The sequence below is a fragment of the Anopheles gambiae genome, chromosome 3 (assembly GCF_943734735.2).
Source record: "Anopheles gambiae chromosome 3, idAnoGambNW_F1_1, whole genome shotgun sequence".
NCBI lineage: Eukaryota > Metazoa > Arthropoda > Insecta > Diptera > Culicidae > Anopheles > Anopheles gambiae.
The window spans coordinates 21,634,377-21,658,516 of NC_064602.1; the positions used below are offsets into that span (position 1 = coordinate 21,634,377).

General features: G+C 45.5%; 1 protein-coding gene and 1 long non-coding RNA gene across 4 annotated transcripts in view; one reads left to right on the plus strand and one right to left on the minus strand.

The window, feature by feature from the left end:
- LOC1279925 (zinc finger protein chinmo) overlaps positions 1 to 24,140 on the plus strand; it is a 106,599-nt gene that overhangs the window by 25,359 nt on the left and 57,100 nt on the right. For all 3 annotated transcript variants that reach the window (XM_061654113.1, XM_061654114.1, XM_061654116.1), the window contains exon 2: positions 22,126 to 22,176. The gene's annotated coding sequence lies outside the window, so the exon portion shown is untranslated. The remainder of the gene's footprint in view (positions 1 to 22,125; positions 22,177 to 24,140) is intronic.
- LOC133392778 (uncharacterized) lies at positions 20,267 to 21,465 on the minus strand. Its single transcript, XR_009765809.1, has 2 exons — positions 21,344 to 21,465; positions 20,267 to 21,258 (listed from the first exon to the last, which is right to left on the minus strand). It is a non-coding gene; the product is annotated as an uncharacterized LOC133392778 (long non-coding RNA).

The following is a 24,140-nucleotide window of genomic DNA, read 5'->3' on the forward strand; positions in this document are numbered from 1 at the left end:
TCGTATGCTTTATCAACCCCCCTTCCCTCTTGTTTGCCCCCCTCGATCCAACCGACAAGTGTTTTGTGAGCGCGCGTGTGTGTGTGCATGCATCTGGGAAGACCTGATCGAATCGAACGAAAATGAAGTTTCCTTACCTTGCGCTTGCCAGTCCAGGGTTTCCCGATTCGGACAAGCGGCGGTCTGCCCCGCGGGAGGAAAACAATGTTGCATAGAATCGCATTCGATACGCACACACGAGGGCAATGTTATTGACCCGATTTTTTGAGGTTTTTGTTGGGACTACTCATAGCTTTGTACTCTCACTCTGTCGATGACGTCGTGGTGCTTGTGCTGTGTTATGGGCATTTTTGAACATGAACTGATTTACAAGCGCATATAAATATGTTAGAGGTTATGTGCACGCAAATTCGATCAGAAAATGATTTTATTTCATTTAAAATTAAATAAAAATAATTGAAATAAGTCTTCATCGTCTTCTTCTTCTTCTTGTTTTTCTTCTTCTTCTTCATCTTCTTCTTCTTGTTCTTCTTCTTCTTGTTCTTCTTCTTCTTCTTCTTCTTCTTCTTCTTCTTCTTCTTCTTCTTCTTCTTAAATGTAATTTTATTTATATATTTACATTATTGATCCGCAAGTTACAGCATTTTTTGCTTTTCAACGTCTTATTTATAATAATTAATGCTAGCGCCGTACTGTTTTTTATATGTCAGAGTTTCTCTACCAATCTTGCTTATATCTTCTAAAGTACAGATGTTTGTACACTTATGGAAGTGTGTTAGCCAAGTCCTATCTAGTGCATTTATTTACCATTCTAAGTACATTGCTTAGAGCTACTTCTGATTTCTGTTTATGCCTCATGGTACAATTTTCCCTTGTACATATTCCATTGGTAGCTATTGGGAGAAAATAATGAATCAATAATGAAATAATGAATAATGAATTTGTAGAAAGAAGAAAAGCACATATGAAACATTTGCAATGTTTATAAAAATCAAAATTACTAATAAAGAAAACCAATTAACACAAGAAGAAAAGTCAAATTAAATAAAAGTAAAGCAAGAAAGTAAATAATTATTCATAAGCCCATATTTAAAATAAAGAAGATAAAAAATTGAAGAAGAAGAAGCTGATCAAGGAGATAAATGAAACGAAATAAAAGAAAAAAATAAAATAAGTAAAATAAAAATAAAAGCTAAATAAGTAAAAATAAAACCATATGACGGAACACAGAACGCAATTGAAGCTATGTTGAACTATTTCCTTATGTTATTCACATGCTTTTTCATACATGATGTGTTTAAAAATTACTTCTTGTCTAGATCTAAAGCGTGATCAGGCTGAAAAAAATGGAACCATTCAACTGTTGGACATTTGTGTTCTATTGCTTTCCACCACAAAATTACTCAAAATTAAGTTTGAACCAAAACAATTTTCTTGGGGGGAGCTAAAAGATGCATCGGCACCAGGGTAATGTGCTTAGCAAGTACGGCCCAACAACGATCCAATGCCTGCGCCTACACGCACGGTCCAAAACAGCCGAAGTCATACAAAATCATGAAAAAGTCTGCGCCCTTTTGTTCCGGCATCCTCGTGAAGTTTACCGAGCCGAACCGAATAGTTGTGTTCAATAAACATGTGTGCGTATCAGGTAGCAGCCTTTGTACTGCTTACCTGCCGTATGCCTCTGTGATACCGAGCGAGACGCATAGACAACGCGTCTAGAGGACATGTGACGCCGTGAGGAATATTTTCTGTGTCTCTTTTGCCTTGTCCTTGCCCTTTAGATCCTGATGAGTAAAGCATGCATACCTTTCGGGTACGTTCGGGGTATAAGCTCTGTCCCTCTCATGTTAATGGTGAAGATAGAATCGTATGCCATCGGCTCTGCCTTCGGGCGTGGACAGGCACGTGGACGCCGTCTGTTCGCAGGCAATCAGCCCAAAAGGATTACAATAAGCATTCACCAGCGCAAGCAGCGCAGCAAGCGCTGCGCAATTGAATGAAAGACTCCGCGTGCAGCAGCAGCCCCGGGGAAATCTGTTCCCGCTTTCTTCCCGCTTCGCTCACCCATCAATCTACGTTCCGAGCCGTCAAATCTCGGGACTGACTGACCACTGAGGCGCATAATTGCCTGCCTGCCTGCCTGCCGCGTGTGGATTGATGCACGATTTTCTACGCACAGCAACGCCGGGGAAGCCACTCGAAAGCGCACACCGGTGCATCTTCCCGTGCGGCATCATGCGCTTCCTTCCATTTGCGGGGTGAAAATAGAAGAGAAAGAGAGAGAGAGAGAGGGTAAAAAGGTAATCTATTCTCATCATCACCATCACCTTCGGGACCCGTTTTTTGTTGCTAGCGTCATCTTTTGCCTATCGTTTTACCTTTCGTGGTGGTTTTTGTTCGTTATGTTTTGCGCACGTTCGGTGCGCTTTCGGTCCGGTGCGCGTCCTTCTGCTTGCTGGATGCGCGCGAGCAGGGTTGCAGCACACGCCAGCCAGTGTTGTGTACGGCACGCACATAGGATGCATGTGCCCTGCCAGACCGGACCCCGCGTTTACGGAGCGCGTTTTTTTTTCTTCTCTTGTGTCCAATTTCTTTCATTAACGCACAATAATCGTGTTTAATTATTTCCTGAACTCTTCTCCTCGTCCTCTCCGCGGACGAAAGGGACCTAAAAAGGAACGTCGGCGGAGGTCAACGAGCTTTTGGACATTTGAATCGTTTATGTGTTCTTTTTTTTCTTCTTCTTCTTCTAACGCTCTTTCTATTTCCCTTCGACACGGGCTAACAACAAAATAAGACCGATGCACAGCATTCTAGACGCCCGGGAACGATTGCGTTGTTGCGCATTAACTTCGGGGGTTTTTACTGCTTCTTCTTCTTCTGCATACCTTATAGGCAAGTGCGCTTCTTCACACAGCTGCAACGGCACCACGATAAATTCAAAGGGGCGAAAGGGGTTTTGATGCCGTGGGTTCTGGCAGGCTGGGAGGGGGGAGGGGGGGGGGCAAATGATGATTCCAAGGGCATTAGGGATGCTAGAAATCCATCAATCTTGGCCGCGGGAGGAGTCTGCGAGTTTTGGAGCGAGAAAGCCCATTCTATAACCACCCCGTAGATACCCCCCGTCGAAGAAAGCATCGTTCAAAGTGCATTCAAGGGAGGCTTTTTCATCCTCGCTCCCCCGTTCGCTTCAGGCTCGAAAGTTTCATGCATAGTTCTATGAGAGCAAGAAATGGGGTAAAATAATTACAGAAGATAATATCAAACTCGCACTGTTGTTGGCAGTGCGAGAAGAGATCTATTGGAAAGCGAGGAGTAATTTGGAAAGCGTACGAAGTGCATCAAATGGGGAATAAATCATATCGGAGATGTATAGAAAACTAGAAGATCTTCTTGATATGATTTTAAGGCTCATTTTATCTGGACTGAGGAGCAATATTTCTCTAGTTTGGTATTTTATTATTTTACGCTCATCTTTGAAATTATGTATGTTTTATACTATACTGATATTTTAACAAGTTTATTTTAATATTGTTTTTGGTATTACTGTCATTTCATATGTTTTTTTATTTATTTTTATTTCTATTTCTATTGATTTATTCTCCACTTTTGTTTTCTTTGTTTTTAACATATTTCCCTGTTATTTTGATTTAATTTACTAATTTCATTTGTTTTTTTAAGTTGATTGAAATATGTTTCGCATTTTATTTGCTAAATTTTGTAAAATGGAATAAAAAGCTACCAAAAAACTTAATTTAATCATTTATTTAGTTCAATTTTAATATTATGTGGCCAAACAAATCTTAATAGCAGTTGGTTATCTTAACATATCTTAACAGCTAAATTAAAGATTAATGTGTTGTTACATTAAATAATCAAAAATGTAAATTAAAATAATACTTATGGTACATATCATGCTGGACATGATTTTTGTATTATTAATAAACATCATTAATACAATCATATAGCACAAAAATCAAATTAGATTTTAAAAAATGTTTGAAATATTTCAACTTTTTTCTAGAGCCAGTAATTTAACCTCAATAAGATTCTCATCCTGGGTAAATAATTTACAAAGCTTTATTGAGCCTGGCGTTTTCTGCCAAGGCCGTCCCAACCATCCCAAAATCGCATCCCGAATCTCATAAATAGTCTAGCAACGGATCATCATCATAATTCTTCGTAAAAAAAACCCCGGCACCAAACCACACAGAAAGACAAGCAAAAAAACCGACAAATAGAAATGTTAATTTATACTTCCCTGCACACAAGTCCCACATGCAAAAAGAAGCTCCTCCGATGCATCCGGCTGAATGGACGGCCCGAAGATGCGCACCCGCCCAAGGGGGTTCAGTCCACCACCACAAGCGACCACAGTCGAGTTACGTAAAACCTGCGTCGTTTACCAGCCCGAAAATGCACGCGCCGCCAATCGTTCGACGCGCGAAATGACCTTCGCGAAATCTATCCCAGTTGTGGGAGATGTGCAGCCCGGGGTTCCGGTGGCGTTAGTGTGGGGGAGAGCCGCAGGGGTACCCAAAACCCACCCCAAAACGACACAACAAACATGCAGTAGAGCAAAAGAACGAACCAAAAAAAACGGGAAAGAAACCAGATAACAAACCCCAACGATAGAACCCCACATTTCGGTGGAAGGTGATGAAGGTATTGATGAGGGGGGGGGATGGGGAGAGAGGAAGGGGAGAGTAAACAAACTGAACTGCGCACACAAAACCACGCAGACACACACAAAGAAATTTTCAAACTCTAAAGCAAACCTTCCCCAAAATCCCACTGACACATATTTTTGCTCGCTGCCTGCAGTTCCACTTGCACACACGCTTGAGAGGGGAGAGCATTGGGAGAGGGGGGGGGGGGAGCGAGGGGATGAGAAGGTGCAACTTCCACTTCCCCCTACCCCTACTACCCTCCTTTCTTGGCGCAACTTTAGGCCGTTCGCGGCGATAATGAGCCAAACGCTTTGTTGATTGCACACAGACGTGTGCAAGAAGTAACCCCCCCGAAAAAAAGAGCCAATAATGTGTATTAATTTTTTTGTTTTCTACACAGGGAACGGTCGTAAATACAGATGCAAAAAATGCCTTTACACAGGTCCCCTCCCCACAACACACCGGGGGCACCTCTTGACATGTGAAACGCAGCGGCTCAGCGCTGTGGCGTCGTCTGTGCAGTTGAAACGAGTTGTGCGGGACGGACGGACGGGCATCAAACGAGCAGATATTCTTCTAACAGAGCCATCTACACACTCACACACAAACACACATTTTGGGGGGGTTATTTTTATGCGCAAACACCGCCTCGAACACGCGCGCGCGCATCGCGCAGTGTGTCATTCGCGCGCGCTCTTTAGTAGGTTTCGGGCACGCCGCTGCATCGACACCGTTTTACGCTGCGCTGCTGCGTTGTGCCAGTTTTTTTTGCGGGCCGATAGCTGCGCGCTGTGTTGGATGCGTATGGGAGGTGGGGATGACTGTTTTTTGCTGCTGTTGCGGCCAGTTGCATCGGATTGCGGGCCGTTGCAGAGCACGATCAGGAGCACAGGATCGTTAGCAGCAGCAGCAGCGGCTTGTGCGCTGTGTGTGTCTTCGGGTTCGGCACACGAAGCGTTTGCGCGTGGAGGTGGAAGCGATAGCACTGTGCACCCTTGCGTCCTCCTGCCGCTTCCCGTTCCCCGTTCCCACTGCACTGCACTGGGTCCTTGGTGGACGTTTGCGTCTTGGAAGATGCGGGCGATGGGAGCTATAACGTGACGATGGTGGTCGGCACTTGCTGTGTCTTCATCGATGCACGATGAGAATGTTGAATGGGACTATGTGGAGTTTGTGTTGGTGTATGTGTGTGTTTGGGGGGTTCTATGGGGCATTTTTGGGGGTTGATTTTTTTCCCTTGCCTTTTCCGCTCCGCTCACCGTGTTGCAGATGTTTTGCCGGCCGATTATCGGGTTGCACAATGGGGGGTGATAACTTTTGTCGGTGTTGGTGGTGTGCACGCTGGTGGTGTGCATTTGGAATGACGCAATGCTTCTCGTTCTCGCGATGTTTGCAGTCCCCGAAGGAATGGTTTTTTTTTCAAACGGAGTGATAATGATAATGCACTCAAGGTTAAAGCGTTTTTTGGTGTGTATGATTGTCGTTATTTCTGGAGTAAATATATAAAGGAAATGTTGTTGCTTGTGAATAAAAAAATATTAAAAAAAATATAAACGAAGTATGCATGGCAGAAAGAGAGCTTTTATGTCATATTTATATTGCTTATATAAGTCTAGCTTGGTATTCTCCATTGTTAATAAAGTATGTTTTCATTGAATGGTAAAATATTGTTAATGGTGTTAGTATTGCAATCTAAGCAGCAGATGCAACTTTACATTTATTGTAAATGTAAAATTTTGTCATAAAATTGAATATTTCCATTGGTTCAGAAACGATGAACCGTATTTTAGAGTGTATAACGAGCTCCCCCAGATGAAATATATCATATTTTAGAAAAAAAAGGTTTTTTACTTTTAATTTTACAAAACTCAAAAACAACTCTGTCTATATTACTTCTAGTACAAGCGACTGATATGACATCGGTATACTTTCATTTGTTTTTTTTTTTGTATTTTCTAAGCTAAATGTGTTGAAATCAACTTAAATGGTTTTTTTATTTATTTGAATCAAAAATTTAAAAAACCAGTAAGATCAATTATTTCCTCAATTTTCAAACCTCTTTACTTCTTCTTACGCATTTGTTTGCCAACACTTGTTCCTTTTTCTAGTACTATCCTTATGGATTCACCAGACTATCTTTGCTGGCAATCGAATGTAATGTATCAGGTGTTATAGAAAAGTTACTACCCGTGTATAACGACCCTCTTTTACCTGATCTTGGTCATTTTCGACCTAAAAAAGGGTCGTTGTACACGCTAAAGTACAATAATTGAAAAGTAACTATACTAAACTAAAGCAAAAAAGCAAAAACGAAACAATTGTCATGTATTAAATTTCCACAAAATTTGAGTAGTTTAGTAATTAGTATAAAGGAGTTATTTCTCTTTTTTCTTACTTAAAACATTGATTTATCGTTCAAGAATTAGTTTTAGCCAGAAAACTATTTTTTTGATAAACAATTTTACTTGAAAAAATAACAATTTAAGTTGAACAATTTATATTTTTATGTATGGAAAAGATATAAAATGGTAACAAAAATATTATTACTTTAATATTTTACTTTAATTTAATAAGAATTATTAAAAAATAAAAAAAATACTCACCGACTTCCTTGGCACATTTTTGTTCCATCAATCACGGGTTTAAATATTCTCTCCCATTGCAAAAATGCAATGACTAACGGCGCCCGGTCCGATGCAACCTGATATTTCCGTTTAAAAAAAATGCGACTTAATTCGTCTTGGTCCGTGCCTCGAGCTGCCACCGATAAGCGTGTATGGTATACGAGCATCGACGTGTGTGTGTGTGTGGCAGCTTGTTTGCCGTCTGAAAATTTCATGGTCAAGTTTAAATAGCGTTGGATGCGAGATGAGATAAACAAAATAACCCACCAAAAAAAAGCAACACCCCCTTAAAAACCACCTCCAACAGAAAATGAAACCATTCTACCCGCGAACCGACGTAAGATCTTCTTGTAGGTGGTTGTATGTGTGTGTTTTTGTGGTTGCACAAAAGACGTTATGCGGCTACACTCTTCCTTCACCCACCGTGAGCCGAAATAATGCAGAATCAACAAGCACACACATACACACACCGGTGCAGTGACGAAGAAGCGAAGCCGCCGACATTCTTCGCCAATCATTTGCATTCGTCTAATGGCGCTCCTCCATTTTCAGTTCACTCCCTCCGCTTTTTCCACAACCCCATACTTTCACTTTCAATGCTGTATCGCGTGCGATGCGGCGCACCAGGAGCGTTCGCGTATTACGCAAAACTGCACCACAGAGCGCGCTGTCACCAAGCGATTCACTTTCGATTTCAGCGCGTCGTGTCTCGAGCTTCTTGTGTAGTGTAGTTGCTTGTGGCGTAGATTCTTAGACTTTTTTTTTAATAAATCACACGATTGCACTTATTTTTACACAAGCTCACTGAGTAATGGCAATAAATTGATGTCCCCGTTTTGGTTCTTTTTCTCTATTTCTCAGGTACGTGATAAAGGCAGGAAAGGATGAGGATGAAGGAAGCAAACTTTAACTGAAGTTACGTCTCCCAGGAAGTATATTTTTAGGGCACTGACGTGGTGCCTTTTTGTACTCCCCCCCCCCCCCTCCCCCCTTGGTTTGGCAAAATTGTTGAGGCATTAGCCATTTCCTCGGAAGAATGTCATCAGACGGGCGGCTCATAAGTCGCTGCAGGAGGGCGACAAAGAGAGAGCGCAATATCCCTGATTAATGGGTATTGTGTAATGTGGGATGGTGCAGACGGAAGCAGTTAGCATCGTTCGAGAAGCAGTGAGGTGCATGTAGCAGATTGCGTTGTACGGTAACGACGATTGGTTTTCATTCTAATTGGTATGCCCAAGGCCACATAGTTGTGTGTCTAGGGAAACGGGGGCATGATTAATACGAGATTTTAGTCCGTAGACGAAATCTTACTCTTGACTGAATGAGTAACAATTGCATTAAAAAGGACACTTACCAAAAGGAATCGTAAAACTTTCCAACTCGATTTTAACTCCATTTCCCAATGGGAAAATAAACGAAAAAAACCAGTCCCATCAACGAAACGGGCCCCGATGCACCGATAAAACTTAGTGCAGCCATAAATACAAGTCTCGTAACTTCCTAATCGAAAACACCACACAGGAAGATCGTTACGGTGGACACAGATACCGCCCCAAAACCATTAACTCCTAGCGCCAATCAGTCGCAACCAAAGCGTTCCAGCTCTTATTTTGTCGGTTTGTTGTTCAGTTGCTCTCTTCGACGCACATGGCAAACGTTTAACCACCGCAACACCGCCACAAACACAAACAACCGAAAATGCATTTGCGCTGTGCAGGAGCGGAGGTATGGCTCGTAAAAAAATGCGGGGCATAAAAATCGGGCGGGCAGAGAAGCATAAAAACCCCTCTGCTTCAACCCAGGCCGCCAACCCGTTCTTCACTCACGCGCTTTATCGATCGCGCATTATCCGCCGCTCGAGCGCTCCAAAAGGGTGCATTCTGAGTGGTTGAGACTGAACGGGACGGAGAGAGAGAGAGAGAGAGAGAGAGAGAGAGAGTGAGAAAGAGAGAGCAATAAGGGCTAGCTTCAAAATAAATAAAATAACGCACCCGCACGCCCGGTTTGCGGAAAAATCGATTTTTCGCAGTTTCGTTTTCGACCGAGCGGGTGGTTTTTTGTTGTTGTGTCGGAATGAACGGTTGCAATTTTCCTACCCTGCTTTTTTGTGTGTTTTTTTTTCTTCTGCTTTTACTCTTACACAAAAAGGGATGAAAAGGGGGAGCATTGGAAAAGTGAAAGTGAAACCTTAATATTACATTTTCATTGCATTTTGCACTTGTACTAAAATTCTAATTTAATTCTGGGGTATTTTTAGTACAACCCGCTGCAGTAAGAGTTTCATTTTCGACCGTGCAATCGCTTTACGACCTGTGTGTGGTACACGCACAGCCTAATTTGATTGCGATACAATAGGCAGTAAAAGCAAACGTCACAGGACAGCAGCTACGGAGTAATGACGGCCATATTTTGTTTTTTAGTACCAACGGTACCAAAACCCGAAAGCGCACTTGAGCCGATGGCACACATATTTTTCCCTTACATTCTTGGGCCTCGATTTTTCCACCTAAAAGAGAGGAAGTACGCGGGTGCAATGGTGCAAGGAAAGATGGAGAGAGCGACGTAAGGCGCCTGCATATAAGCGAAACCAGACCAAAACCGTTTCTTTGCCACTTTCCTTCCCCCCAAAACTACCACAAACACCCGCCGTTGATGTATGTCCGTATACAACAACCTGCAGTTTTCAGGCAACATACACACACACAAAGAGAAAAGGAAAAACTCGGTCCGTCCTTCAGGGCCAGCGCGGTCGTTACAGCACACACCGCAGCGCCCTCTTCCTATTTACACACTCCTCCAATATTATTATATGCTGTGTGTGTGAAATTCACTTTCACTTTCACTGCACACCCGAACCGGCCAAGAACGAATGTTGTTCCCTTTTTCGGGAGGATAAGGGACGGGGTGGAAAAGCGTGGTGCACCACACACACAAAGCTCCCTCTCCAACACACAGCGTACTAACTACACCGTGGCAAAGACACGTGCCGCGCAGTTCAAATCTCTTTCTCTTGGTATGTGTGTGTGTATGTGTGTGCTATAGCCTGTTCGTTGCAACGAGTTTATCCACCACAACCTTTCCACCATGCTTCCTCATCCCTTCTGTGCGATTTTTCCTCGGAGCTGCGTTTTTCCACTGCAGTGCACCCCTTTTCTGTTCGTTCCGCTCGTTCGTGCGGTGTGCGGACGACACCCATACAAGTGTGCAGCCCGGAGCCCTCTCGCACACACTTGCGGCTGGCCATTGCAAGGGAAATGTATTATTTACATCGAGTGTATATTTGTGTGTGAGTGTGCATGCTTTTCGTACGCACTGTACTGCTGCACATAACCATACCGTCGTCGTTTCGTTCGTCGTCGCCTACCCCGTCGCCCGATCGCAAGGATTATCCAGGCAGACCGGGAAAACAGTGCCGCGCACACACACACACACACAGCCAAGTACACCAGAGGTACAGTTCATGCGAAAAAAAGCATTTCCGATTTTGTTGTTTCCTTTCGATATCCTTCTTTTTCCTTTTTAATTCTGCTGTATAATGTTAACAACATACACACGTACACACACATAGACAGGAGAGAGCATCGAGGGAAATTGGTTTTTGTCTGGTGGTTGAGTTGTGTTTCGTTTCGCAGAAAGGTTTTCCCCGGGTTGGGATTTTCAATCGTGTGCTGTACGGAATATCGATAAGCTCAGCTCTCTCTCTGTCTCTCTCTGTCTCTATCTCTCTCTTTCTCTCTCTTTTATATCTCTCTCCTTACTTCGTATGCGATCCGAATGCAGATTTTGGGGAGTTTTAGGGCTGGTTGCACACACGGAGAGGGAAGCGTGGGGAAGAGGGTGCGATTTGTGCAACGACGTCATTGCTTCTGCGCAGCACCAGCAGCCAGCGGTGCACCTCCATCTTTCTGCCATGGCTGGTGGTGGTGGTGGTGTCGGGTCGGGGATAAACGCAACGCAAAGGGCACGATTTCCATGAAAAGCTGCGATGCACGGATGCACGGAAGAAGAGGGAGCGAGAGAGGGGGGAAACAAAAAGGGACAGCATACTTTTTTGGGGTCGGGGAAAAAATGTGGGCCACGCACTGTTCGAAGAGGGGCACAAGCACACACACAGCTCACACAAACAAGCGCCAAAAAAAAGGGAAAATCCATCGCGGTGTAATGCGATTCTTGCACCTTGGCGACCGTAGGGCCAAACCAAACCCAAAGGCAAGACTGACAAGCATCGCAAAGCGTCTTTTGCCGGGCGTTGTTTTTTACTTTTAAGAGAATAATCATTACGATTGCAAAATTGCGTTTTTCTTCTGGATGATGTCTTTGTCGTCATTTTTTTGTGTGTGTTAATTTTTCCTACCAGCTCTCCGGCCTTTATACATATTCCTAACGCAGGAACGCTCTCTATGTTTTGTTGCGTTTTACGTACAGCAGCTGTGCCCTTTTGCAAGTGCGTTTCCTTATGTATAGGTGTGCGTGTGTTTGTGTGCGTTTGGCATTAGTGTGCGTTTTTTCCCGCTTGCGTGTGCGATGATGTTGATGCGTGCGCTTGGGAATTCAAAGTTCAGCACACGATTGCACCATGTAGGCGCACCACCACCACCACCACCACCACCACCAGGGTAAGGCGCACGAGTGACAAACTCCCCGTACCCCGGGGGCAGTGGAATGGTGGCACCACAAGGGAGTGATTTACATAATCGATTTCGTTGCCGCTTTTCCGCTGGCGCAAAATGTTCCCTTCGCTTGCTCACTGTCACTCTCTCGCTCTATCTCTCTCTCACACACACACACATTGGCGAGCGGATGTGTTTTCCAGCACGGACAAATTCGGACACAAGGGCCTGCTGCTACATGCAATTCGGTGTCGGTTGTAAAGCCCAACTGGGCCGCAACGCTAAGCCAAGATGTCGCCATGGGCATGTTGTTTGCCGTTAGTGTGTGTGTTTGATTTATTGTGGGTTTCCTGTAAAATAAAAATTAATTAATATTTTGTGTTATTGATACAGTTAGCTAGTTTAAATAAAATATATATTTAAATTGAGCCAATACTTCTATTCAATTTCTGTTCTGGTAAAAAAGATTTCCACGAATAAACATTTGATTTTGAATTTTGATCAATAAGTAATTGAAAACACAATCTTAAGGGAGGAAAAAATAATACGAATTCTAACGATACACATTAAATTAAAGACAACCGAAGTTGAAGAATAAACAAATCTGGTTGCATTCATTCTGGCCACGCGTTCCATGGCCTTGTTGCCGCATAACTAATTCAAATAAGACGTCTTCACCTCCCACAAGAAAAGAGAGAGCGAAGAGCCCGGAAGCGATAGAGACGGTCTCAAGGACTCGAAAATGATTTTTCCTGTGAAATTGTACCTTTTTTCTCAACATATCATTCCCATCAAGATAGAGAAAACCCCCACTAGCAGTCTAAAAAATGAATGACACTTCTCACAACGGCCCTCGAAATGCGTTCCGAAGGTGCGTTTATGTAAATGAAGAAATGACTACGTTCGGACGGTAGGACAACCATTGGACCTGTTTAACTTTTCACTACTTCTTCCAATCCCGCCAGTTCAACAATCCGATCAAGCTGTCAAGCGCCAGCAAGGCCACCGGCGAACGAGCGCGATCGATGTGCTTCCTTTTTTATTTAACGACCGAGCCAAGGTTTGCTGACCTAGCGCGGCTGTAAATTATAAATCACTAATGCACGCACTATTACAATCCTTCAAAGAGGCATGACATGACAGCAACAGCGCAGAGGTGGAGTTTAAAGCGCTCGAAAGCGGGAAGGTTCAAAGCTTTCGGTGAACAAATGTTTAAAAGCCCCAAAGATCTCATGGGGGGGTAGGGCGAAGAGGGGGTTGTATAGCCGTAACTGAAATAAATGTTGGCCAGGTGCGACATTATTGATTTTTGTCACAAGTTTCCCATGACCCACGCGAAGGGGAACGATAGGGGATGTTCGGTTTTCATCTATTCATCTTCTCCTCCCCCGGGGACCCCTTCCCACCCACTGTCTCGCGCACCGAATAAAGACGCGGATAGGGAAACTACTTACAAGAGCACCGGCTCTCTTTGTCGAGATCCGCTGGCTTTTTTTGTGCTTCTTCTTCTTCTCGCTCTGTGTGTCCGTTTCCCATGGGTTGATTCATTATTCAACCCCGTTTGCGGCAAGGGGCATGCGGGAAACAAGAGGGGAACAGAAGGATTAAGTTTGCTTTAAGCTTTGCCGTTGTGGTTAGCTGGGCGCCTCCACCCCGCCAGTTGGGGTACAAAAAACCTCCCCCCATCTAAAAAGAAACACAATAAACATAAGAATAAAACAAAACAAGGAACACATTAAACTCCCAAACCCTTTTGCGAAAAACAAAACAAAAAAAAAACGTACCAAAAGTTTGGCAGCTTTTTTGGGGTGAGCTCCACATTAAAGTCCCTCTCTCTTGCACACTCCCCGTTTTGTGACACACGTGCTGAGGGGCGACCCTCACCCGTCTCCGTCAGGGACGGTGCGTAATGTTCTGGGAATTGGTTTAGAATGTGGCCTGTTCCTTTTTCTTCGAGAACGGCTGTTGGTTGTTGAAAATCCTTTCATACAGATGTCTCGCCAAATCGATGCTTCCAGGAATCGTTACGCTACCAGCCGAAAAACGGGGGGCCCTTTTCAGCGTAAAAAGCCATCGCGACCTTCCAGCCGAAAGGAGGCACGCAAAAATTGATGGTGTTTTGTTTGCATACGAGCCTTGTGTTTTTCTTCTTTTACTCCGTGATCTAAAAAGGAGTAAAAGCGGTGCATTTATAAAGAATTGCATGATTTTTACGTACGAATTGCATTCCAAAAAGGGATTAAAAGATGGTAATAAATCAATTGTTTCCAAACATTGCATTCAAAAAGCCTCGTTCAATTTTTTAAAAGGCTTGTAACAGATTCCTTATATCATGAAGCAACTTGGCACGGGCACGCAGCTATCCTTCACGCTCGGTACCGTGGTGTAACACTTCCGTACTCTACTAACACCAGCTCAAAACACCAGCTTATCGTTACAACAGCATTTAAAAAAAACCCGCTAGAAATGTCCTTTACCCGGCCATCCGGAGTTCGATGGCACAGGACAAGGACGAAACGGGCAGTGGTGGCAGCAGCGACGACCCGATCACTCACGCATTCAACTCCGCCACAGTTTTCCCTTGCAGTTTCACTTTCACTTTCCACACTGCACAACCACAGCCACTATCAGAGCGCGCGCGTGTGTGTGTGTCTGTATCTGTGCGCGCATAAAGGAAAACGCCGGCACATTTTACCGCTTATGCACATTCCGTGTGCCCAGGGAAAGGATATTTGCTGCTAGCATTTTCCCCAGCGCGAGAGAGAGAGAGTGTGTGTGTGTGTGTGTAAGGATGCTCTTCGTCCTTCCTCTTGCGCCCAATGCGATCGAAGGGAAAACCTGTACCATGGGCTGGTATTTGTGAATGATTTCGCATGGTTCCTGCGGGCGGGAAAAAACGTCGACAGTGTGAGCGAGTGAGACAGTATGCAGTATGGTGGGAGAGAGAGATATGAGAACCCACCATTTATATACTTCGCTTGCGAGAGGCTCACCTACACATACACACACACGTTGTGAGCTGTAATGGGATCGTGGCTGTGTGCAAGAGAAGGAAACTGTGCCAAAAACTGGTCACAAGGCTTTTCCGGAGGCTCTTGGCTTACTGTCTCTCTCTCTCTCTCTCGCTCTCGTTCCATTTTCAACTGCTTTGAGTTTGTTTTTCCGTGTTCTGTACATAACGCTCTCTCGCTCTCTCCGTTTTTCTCTTTCGAACTGTGTCTTTCGTCCTGCTCACAGGACTGCACACACGCGGGGGTTGCCCTGCACGTTGTTAGGGCTGAAGCAAACGTGATGAGACCTGCTGCTGCTGCTGCTGCTGCTACCTTGCTGCAAGCTGCGTGGATATAACCACTATGTGATGCGTCCAAGCAGTCCACAGTGCTCCAAGCAGAATGTCTTTCCGCGCGCGTGTGTGTGTTTGTGTGCACGGTTTTGAACGCAACGGTACATGGGCTAGAAGAAGATGCATCCTTCGCTCCACTGTGTGCGCGTCACTGCAAAAGAAAATGGAGAGAGAGAAAGAGAGCGAGAGTTAGGGACAGTTGGTGCTGTTGGATGCCATTGCTGTACATAGTAAACCGACCGTTTCGTTCGTATACTACACCTTTCGGTGGAGCAGTGCTGAGTTCGGCCTGTTCGGTACATTGGAGGATGGAGGAAGGTGGTTTGCTCTTGAACTATAAAATACACCGAACGCAGCGCGCACCAGGGCAAACAACAAAGAAAGCATTCCTCCTTTGGGGGAGGGAGTTGATGCTTCGGTTCGTTGCAGTGGAATGGAGGCGGTGGTGCGAGTTGCTGCTGCTGCTGCTCTATATACCACATAGTACATCATGCTGTCATCGTTTTGTGGCCCGGACTGTTCCGGAATGGGGCTGGCGGGCAGAGGATGCTTCCGTGCTGCACATGGTGTTCGGGTCGGGTGGTGCGTTTGGAAGCGGGGGCAGGAAAAAGCGGATGAGCGCTGGGAGCTGGGAAGGAAACGCGTTCAAATTGGTGAATAAGACGAGGACGACGCATGGTGGTTGTGTGTGTCCTTGCTGGGTGGGGCGGCGGTGCCGAAATGAACTCACGTTGAAAGTGAAAGCGACAGTGCCGGTCCGGGCAATGGCAAATGGCGCTCGGTTGCTCTGTGTGTGTGTGTGTGTGTAGGGCTATGCCAGGAGCAGGGGTTATAATAACGGTGAGATCAACAATGGGAAGAGAAAATAATAAGAAACAGGAAAAGGAGAGGGGAGGAGGAAGTCGGAAGAAGGACGATAGCTAGGACAGTAGCAGCAGCAGCAGAAGCAGCATCACCAGCAGTAGCAATTCGTAGCTGCGCTTTCGTTCGCCGGCACGGCACGACATTTGGTGCGCTGTGGGCGAAAGCGGAAATGGGCGAACTTTCTGCTTTCGTTAGAAGGCCTCTTGTTGATTTGTAGGACGGACGGAGCTGATATGTGGCACAACGGATGGAATTGGGTTGCTACACCGCGCTTTGGCCATCCCCTCCACTGGCGTTCATTTCACTGTCTCCGAGGCTCCAGGGGGCTTATCGCCCAGCTTCAAATAACCCTGCCAGCGTACAGGCCCGGAGGCCCGCTTTTCCCGGACGGTTGATGCGTGTCGCATTCGATTTGCCCCGAGGCATATTGGATGCTTTGTGTGCGATAGAAATATTTGCAACGAAAGATGATGAACACATATTTTCCTCGGCTTTCATGCCGGCTTTCATCCAGCAAAGCATTGGTTCGCCGTGAGACTTGTTGACTCGCATGCGAAAACACAACGCCAGCCCAGCCAAAAACTAGAATAGCAAACAAATGCAAATTCGATCGCCTTTCGAGCGATCTCATCTGGATCTTGGGGGAGAGTTTGTGTATGTGTGTGTGTGCGTAGTTTGCTTCAGAATTCTTCATCAGCGTTTGAGCGATGCTTCTCGACGGATTAGTCCTGTGAGCAGCCTCGGTTGGTCCTTCCATTTTTTCAATATCCGCTTGCCGCTTTTGATGCCTTTTAATCAAGCCTTGTCTAGGCGCAACCTTGCTGTTGATTGATACGTTCTTTCGGGAGGGAGCGTGCTGTTAAACACTACTAACCCCTCACCATTCCGGTAGCTTCGTTGTTTGGAAGGTGTGGGTAATAATGTTGCCTTGTATAGTTTAAATATTATCAAACCATGCTGCAGCCGCTGCCCGCTGCGTATTTGCGTTTGGCAGGCGCACGGGACCGCGCAACAACGCACAATCTGTTCCACGTTCCACGGCCGACCAGAGTGCCAGTGGGTGGGTGGTACCACCAGCCGATTGGAATTTGATGGAACGAAAAGATGAAAAATATATATTCCAGCTGCCGGTGGGTGTAGGAGGGTGGTTGGATTTTGGAAATTTGAAACTCGCGCCAAGCGGAGTACGCAACAGCCGGGTGCGGTGCTGGAAAGGAAAGAATTAATGGCGTAATGGTTGCTGCTGGTGCGGATGCTGCTGCTGCTGCTGCTGCTACTATTACGCAACCCTCTCGTTGTGTTTGGTTGGTTTGCGCTTTTCCGGGAAAATTGGTGCCAGGGAAATGTTTCATTTTTCCAATTGGTAGAGCACGGGGGAGGCGGGAGTCGATCGTGCGTAGAGAAAGAAAGAAGCGAAAGTCCTTGGGAAAGAAAGGGTTGAGCCGCGTGGCGTTGGGTTAGGCGAATTGCTTTGTGTCTGCGCTTGGATGGATGAAATTGGAAAGGGAGTTTGAAAAGGGAGTGAGAGAGAAAGAGAGAGAGAGGGGGATGATGTTCCTGTGTGTGTGTGGCTGTGTGTTTGTTTAATCAAATGTTTCTTCCCGTGGCTGATCTGGCAGGTTCCATCCAGTTGGTTCCGCGTGGAAATGATTAATTTTAGAATGCACAGCAATTGGTATGGGCAAAATTTATCCTCATCGTTGCCATTGTTTCTGCAATAATAAACAACTATATAGTGGAAAATCATTCCGATAATATAATCTTATCAAATTAATGAAAGAATAACACTCCTTATTGCGTGCGCTTCATTGCGCTACTTACCCGCTTCTTTCTGCAGCAGCCGGATAGATGAGTAGGTTAACAGGTTTTTCTAAAACCCTACTAACGGAAACACTCCACACCGCATGACGAATCGCAATGCTCGAGTGCCGGCCAGGTCCTTACGGTCCGAGAGTCAAGTGTTGTGTGTTGCTCTTTTCAGCATGCAGCCATTCCCTGCTGCTGGAAGTACAGATGGGAATTAACAAATAAGAAGTCGAAAAAAAATGTCCCACTCACCAACCGTTAAAGAGTTTCGCTTGACATTCGTACACTAAGAACTCGCCTCGGAACGCAGCCGCGTATGTGCGGTGTGTACCTCGACATAAATAAAAAAGTAGCCGCAAGAACAGGCCCGCTGAAGTGCAATTGAAACCCGCCGTCGAATAAGGATGCTCCAAAAAGAATCGCTACTTGCTGGACCCGGCCCCCGCGGCTTGAGAGGGCTTCAGGATGGGGTTTAGTGGGGCAAGGAAAAATACCAAAAAAAAAGAAAAACGTAAATAAATGTTGCATTTCCGCTCGTTATAACAAGCTTCAAAAGATTGTGCCTTTTGCGGGTTTGCTTTGGCGAATGCCCACCGTACACACGCCACACACAGGACCACTTGCATTGTACGCGTTTGTTCGTTCCTACGGCGAAAGAGGGAAAACATGAAAGAAAAGTTATACCATGAAGGATGCGGAACGGACTAAGAAAAACCTTCCCCTCTGTGTCTCATAATTTATTACTTTTTTTTGCGGTAAAAAAAAAACCCTTCGCTCCGTACCGGCTGAAAGGGAAAGTTTTGTCCTGGCGGGTCTGTTTTCCAACTCTCCCTCCCCGGAGGACACGATTCTTTTCCGAGTTGGGTCCCTTCCCGCAATGGCAATCACAACAAGAAGCGCGAGCAGTAGTAGTAGTAGTAGTAGAAATAGTCCCACTCACTTGTACACTGTGGCGGTTCGCAAAGAATGGGGGACAGTGAGAGCAGTGGCAGCAGTTTCAAGGAACCGGCAAATAAGTGGCCCGACACGCTCCCGAAAGAGTTATATTTCTTGGAACGTTTTCGGGTTAGCCGTTGCGTAACTCGCAACTCGGCAAGTCCCTCGGAATGCCTGTCCCCAATGCGTTCCCGCGAGTGGCGTTTTTTTCTCTCCATCCACAGGCATTGCCGCGGCTATGACACACACACACGGCGCAAGGACGTGAAAAATGGCAACCGTTTCGTATTTGGGTCTGGATGCAAACTTTCGAACGAACTAGCGACTACCAATACTACCCGGTTCCTCGGCGGTGGTTTATTATTCGGTTCGGTTTCACGTCAAACCGAAGTTTGAGGCCCACCTTTGGGGCCGGATGTGGCCCGCGCTTGGGTTTGTTAAATTTATGTTCAACTTTTTCACGTTGCAAAAGGGGCTACACGGGGCTGCAGGTTTTCCGAACGGACGAATCGAATCGCGAACGCAGGAATTATGTGGACACGGAAGTAAGGGAGGATTTCGCGAGACCGGATATAAGCGTTTTATGGGGAAGATTTGTGACGAACGAATTATTGCAAAATGGTCCAACTAAAGAGAAGGAATGGGAAATTAGGAACTGATTTCATATACATAACCGCCACCGAGTCACTATCGACTGGCGGTTACACCCTGGCGTGTAAGGTAAGCATTAGAAAATTACGTTGTCGGTTTGCCCGAGCGTGCGTAACGCTTCGCAAAAGGTCAGCTAAGCGCATTCTAACCAACGCAGTACTGTAAAGGAGGTGCGGTTTTAGAGCAATAAGATAGGATCATCCGGGGGTAATATAAAGCCCTGCGGTACTACAAATGCAAGTTGATAACATTAACGCTGGCTGCCCACACGACCAGTGCTGTGTCTCTCAGGTGGGAGCGTAATAATACCAGCTCGGGTGGCTGTAAATCTGGCCGCTACCGTAGAACGATCACCCGAGGCCCTACCCGCCGCCCAAATGCCAAAGGTTAGCCTGAATAGGCCACCCAAGTGCGAAAATAGACTGACTGCCTGCTACCGTGACTCCTCGCAGCCACCCTTTTTGCTGTGTGCGATGAATGTTCCGTTCCGTCACTAGTAGTGCAATAATCATAAAAGTAATTACCTCCTGTTTTTGTACAGAAATCCCCCACCTTCCCCACGCCTTCGGGGCCAACTACCGGAACCTGGGATACTGAGGAGGTGTGAGGGAAGCGGAGTGCCGCACTCGATCGTCCAGCCGCAACGCTGGTAACGCTGTAAATGTTGAAAGCTTTTGTATAGTCATAAAAATTAGTTTTAATAACCGAGGGTTTGCTGGTGCGTTTTACCATTGTGCGATGTAGAGTGGTGTGTGTGTGTCTTACCTCCTTCCAACTCGGTCTAAAGGCTTTGTGCGTGCGTGAGTGCGTAAATCGAGCCGTTGTTCTATGCTCCGGGGTGTATCCACCACCACCTGGTACGGTGGTGGTCCGCCTTTCTGTCTCCCCCCTCTTCCTTTCTCCCGGGTGGCTATGAAAGCTCTTCCTAATCAGACATCCGGCGGCATATCCGATTACGACGATTGCTACGGATTTCGGGACAGAAAATTAATCCACCCCGAACGGGGAGGCCACACCATTTCCATTCTTTGCCTCTTCCCCTCGCACCAGAGGGAGGCTTCTAAAACCGGTGATAAACCTGCACATGCTTGCTGGTGTTAGTTAGAATTGACGGTAGTTGTGGGTGAAGCTCGGAGGTCATTTGATATTAATTTGCAGAAGCTTAATTTTTACGCCGTTGCACTATGGAAACTAGCCGGCTTAAGGAGTGGGACGGTTGGTGCGCTTCTAGCACATGCTGGTGCTGGTGGAGATGGTTTACAGGACATTACATCTCCCCGGGTTTTTGGGGCAGTGTGTGTGTACATGGAAGCAACATTTCGTGTTAATGGCTAGCTAAAACCCTGCCGCTTGTTCTTGCAAACGACATTAGTATGTTGTACTACTTCTTTTTTTCTAGTTTGTCCTTTTTCACTCCGTACAATAGGCAAGTGGGTCCCGGACCGGACTGGCTTGGTGTGGTGGCTTTTGCTAGTGACCTCCTCGATGGACGATGTTGAGTTGTTAGTTTTTCAGTAGCACTTTTTTTTGGCCGAAGTTAATTGCTAACGGAAATCCCTTGAGATTGGTTAACCCTACTAGTTGAACATTAGTTTTCAATTACGCAGCTTTTTCGTTGGGACCCGCTTGCACCGCTCTGGTTTTTGGTGTAAAACAGCACCGGACTGGGTTGATGGTCTCGTTCTGCAGGTGGGACGATGCTCCGGAGGAGTGCTTTTTAATATCCCTTTTAAGCCGTTTTGATGATGATTCTAAAAAATGTGAATAGTTTTTTGCGTAACGTTTAGATAGCTTATGAGCTGGGAGGAATTTTGGAAGCAATTTGGAGTGATTTACCATGATTTTTTGAGAGTTTTTCCGCAGCAAGAGCAATTTTCCCTATCAACATATTAGTAAATAAGCGGTCTGTTTACTTTGGGGACCTGTCAAATTATCAAGTCACCTTGATTTTGTCAACACTGCAGAAGCGTTACAGCTCGTTACGCAGGTAACGCTTTCGTCCTGTGAATCTCTCCAGGCTTTATCTGAGGGTTTTAGGGAGCCGGAAAGCTGATGAAAATTATTACTTATTAAAGAAGTGGCAAACTAACAAGAAAAGCTCAATAAAAATGAATTTCATTTGCTTTTTGAGTCTTTTTTCTCTCCCCAAATCCTGCTCTGCTCCGATCGGATAGGAACCAGGAACTAGTAATCCGATCAGCGATGCCCATCACTCGCCGAATTAAATCAAGGTGGCTCGAAGTTGTTTACCTTTTTCAGTACAGTGATGGAAGTGAAATTGCAAAATTTACTCGCGCCGTGCTAGTGCTGCGAAAGTTTACATTTGGCTTACTTACTCTAATAAGATTAGGGAATTATTATTATTTCGTGGGAAAACAGTTACCGAAAGTCTCGGGTAAAGTGTGCGGTGTTCGGTGGGTTGCGAATCACTATTGTGTCGTCCTGGTCGTCCCCGGTCCCGGACCTGTTGGAGGTTGGAATTTGCGGGAACGAGGAAAAGATTAGGCAAAATTTCAATTATTAGTTGCAATCATTCTTCCACCCGCCTATCATTCATCAGTAAAAAAATTGCCCCTTAAACTAATGTGTCACCGGGTTTTTCTTCCTCTCGATTACAGATCTCATCGACGAGTGGTGGTGCTGCCGCCCCATTGCTGTAGCTGTGAAAGGTAAGTGAAGAAGGATGGAGGAAAAGATGTACGGTCCCTGTGGCACTTTGCCGGTGAGAAATCAAAGCATTTGGATGTCAATGTGTACGAGACCGATTGGCAAATAGGCAGGTTTGGAGCGAAGTAAATTGGCCCCAGGAAGTGTATTGCCGGTGCTCTCACGAATGTAATGTCCGACCGAGAAAATTAGCTGAGCTTTGGAAATGAAATGCGATTAAAGATTAGCATAACAACATTGCGGAGAAAAGCCCGGTGTTGGCTACCGAAAATTGGTTCCGATTTTCGGGCTGACGTCGGCAGTTTTGCAGCAAGTGGATGAAGCAAGGCTGTGTGGAACAACTGGCCAGCAAGGTAGTGCAGAGTGTAGACTACCATTGGAGCTTTCAGATCCTTCCGCAGCATTGTATTAGTTGAACTGATTGTTACATTTTAGGGAAACATCTTAAATTATTATTATTTTATAGCCGAAAGTATAACCACAACATCGATTCTTCTGAAGCCATCCTTTTTTCTTCTTCAAACAACCGCATGATGAATGTGTGAAAATAACGCCTCAACAGTCCATCAATATTTCAACCCCTTTTGCTGTAAACAAAACGAAAAAAACAAATCCTTGGAAAAGGGCAGCACCGCTTAACCGAAACACACCGAACGTGCTGCTAATGATGATTGTTTCTTTAAGTTTGAAGTTTTAATTACTGCGCCAGCGTCAACCTAGAGCACACAATCCACCGGACACGACTGTTTGGTTCTAAGAGTGACCCCTCCCCCTCCAGGCCCGGGCCCGGCGACGGCGATGCATGTCAGACGTCTATTAGACGACGAACCCGGCAAACCATATTGCCGCGCGTGAGATTTCATTATTTGATAGCGAGAAGTTTTTCGGAGATTTGCTTCACGCTCGCAAACGCTCGGTTCGTTCCAGTGCGCCGTAGGTGCCAGCTTTGCCATAGTAGTAACACCGACTCTTACTGAGTGTGTTAGGTTTAACGCGTCTCGAAACATTTCTGTTATCGGGGGGATTTGTTTTTGTTTCTGGCACTGCTTGGAAGGTAATAATGAACAACTTTTCGGTGGTTTAGGCACTGCATCACCATGATTTAAGTTTAGTAAAACAAAATCAAAAACATTTGGAATGAGTTGTACTTGTACTACGAACCGTTTCGTTTGATGTTCTCCTTTTCCTGTCAAATGCATTCTCACTGTCTAATTATTTGTTAAGCTACTAATCCTTTGCCTCTTGGTTTTTTAGAATGTTGATTCGCCGACTTACAAACGGTTGCGTCCAATTTTACCTTTCAAACTTCGATGGTGTACGCAAGCGACGGAACACAGCGCAATCCTTACGCAAAAGGGGGAAAATCCGGTTTTCTTACACGCACCCTTGGTTCTGTCTTTGGCATCAAATCATGCACCCAGCGCCAGGGAAGAAGCCCAGCGCACGTGCGTCCTGCTCCCGGGTTCGGTAATTATACCACCGTTAGGTGTGTGTGTGTGTCGTTGGTGCGTATGCGAATTGCACGCAATGTCGCCGCAACGTGCGCATATTCCCGTTGCACGTCCACCACTTCATTCCCATTCATCGTTGAGGGGTGCGTTCCTTGTTTTCGAGCGATTGTGTTGCCTATTTTCGACAACACAGTCTTATCGATCGGTTAGCACAAATGTAAGAAACGCACGTTGAAGTCTTGAAGAAGAAAGAGAGAGAGGGACACTCTCCAAATTGCACTGAGCTGTGCTGAGATTGTGTGGTACCATGCCGCCTGTACTAAGAAGCACAAACAAAATAGGTTGTTTCGTTTTTTTACTGCGTACGTTCATTATGCATTTTCTTCGCGTTTCCGGCATTTGCGCGTTTTACGCACACGTTTAGCACCCCTTGCTGGAGAGAACAACAGCTCGCGGCACGGCACAGCTAGCTGCAAGTATAATTAAACAAGTAGCAGTAGCAGCGCCGCAACAGA